Genomic DNA, 2,207 nt, shown 5'->3' with positions numbered 1-2,207 from the left:
GAGAGTATAATATTACAGGTTTATAAATATATAATGACTATAATGAATGTTTAATAGACAAGATCTAACACAAACCTAAGTTTAAAATTAAAACGCTATGAGTGATAAACCTAACATCATACAATTCTAAAAATGGATAAATCCCTAAAATCATACAATGATATGCAAACTACACGGAAATTTAAAAGAGATGATTAGAGATAACTATGTATCAGTATTTATACTGGTGAAGTGTGTCGTCCTCGCTTATATCTAATATAGTTTTCAATGGAGATCCATTGAAAATTTAAAAATCACAAGTGTATTTTAATTACAATAGATAATCACAAACAAACTAAAAACTTAATTCAACTACTAATCAGAGACAACACATAATCACAAACAAACTAAAAACATAATTACAATATATAATCTCTTATTCAAGTCACATCACCCACAAATGAAATCAAAAATGACAACTTCAAATGTGATTCGAATCAGGTTGTTAGATGATTTAAATTAAGCTCTTCTTTGATTCAAATCAAGAGATCTTGTGATTATAGTAACATTACCATAAGAAAATTTTAATTTACTCATTAAGTTCATGATTCGAGTCACCAAATTCACTGATTTGTATCATGATTGCAGAATTTTAATTTTGAGAAAATTAAATGATCACAGTTGAATCAAGAATTTGTTTGGCTTGAACCATACTTATATGAGTTTCTTGATTGAAGTTTTTGGCGTATTACCTCGAATTACTTTACGTTGACTTTAGGTCAGAGTCCTAGTTTATGCATGCAAAAATACAGCTTAATGAAAATTCTCAAACCTAAGATATGTGTAGAGACCTAACAATGAGGAGATTCAAATGCTAAACACAATCAAAATAAACAAATAAACATAAGACAAGAAGAAAAACCCTAGAAGTCATTTCACATATACATACTTCGTGAGAGATCAAAGTGAATGACAAATCTATAACATCCTACGATAGAGACCAAACACAACCATCCTTTCACCATAGGTTTAAGAGTCATCAGAAGCACATATCCCAGTCTCTGACACCATAGAGACGATCACCCTCCTAGATCGATCATCCTCATAGTAGACACCATAGTTATGGATGAAAAAAAGAGTTAGGTACACCTGTGAAGCATGTTTAACCCTTAATTTTTTGCAGGCCAAGATAAGGTTCTTGGTTTTCCTTGTCTCGATCCATTTTTTAGCAGGTGCGATCCTAAATTTGAGGTGCATAACTTTTTGTCACTTTTAGGCTTTATGGGTGACATAATCCTATCTCCTTTTTTGACAGGGAGAGCCACGGTTTCCGGGCTTCCTCTTGTACTTTACCCAACCAATCCATATTTTGGTGGGATTTGGTGGATAATCATGCTCGTTTTCCACCCTTAACCACATGAGTACATCATCCTCGCATCCTTCTATAAAATAGGGACTCAATAAAGATATCTCTAATAGAAATACATTCCGTGAAGGACAATCATATTTCCTTGATTTTCAAGGAGTGAGTAGCCCATGAAAAGGAAAATTGTTCACCCTTACTCTAAAAGAGGGGGCCATGACATGGTTATAAGCTTTGAGGTATGAATCCATCGATTCATGGAGGAGAGTTTAACAAGTGTTTTATAACCCATTTCACTAGAGCTAGAAAACATCAAAAACTAGTGGAAATTTTAGGGTCTATAAGGGATGCGAAATACAAACCCCTACATTCCTACATAACAGGATTTAACCATTAGTCTATGTTGGTGAAAGGTGAAAAAGAAAGGATTAAAAGTTATCTATTAAGCCCATGACTTCAAGAAAATTCCAAGAAATTGGGATTGAACAACGAAAAGTATTCAACGGTATGTTAGCAAGAGCAAAGAAATACATACTATATGAAGAAAGGTTGAATAAGAATATGGGCATTTATGGAGGCGGACCAGAGAAAGGTGACGGAAGAAAACTATCTTTCACCGACATGAAATGTGATGGAGATAAAAGGTCGGCAAGGAAAATAAGTTAGATCAATGGTCTAGCAGGAAGAATAGGGGTAACATTCTCAATATTATTGTGAAGAAGATGTTTTTCATCTATCTTAGCTTACTTTTGATAAGGAAAAAATCTTATCATAGTAGAAAGATCAAAGAAGAAAAAGATTGAAATCAAGTATCAAGATTGCATAAGCTTTAGAAATTAAAGAATTTAATCATGAAGATTAAGTA

The sequence above is a fragment of the Lathyrus oleraceus genome, chromosome 5, assembly GCF_024323335.1.
Source record: "Lathyrus oleraceus cultivar Zhongwan6 chromosome 5, CAAS_Psat_ZW6_1.0, whole genome shotgun sequence".
Classification (NCBI taxonomy): Eukaryota; Viridiplantae; Streptophyta; class Magnoliopsida; order Fabales; family Fabaceae; genus Lathyrus; species Lathyrus oleraceus.
Note: the sequence above shows the minus strand (reverse complement) of the source record.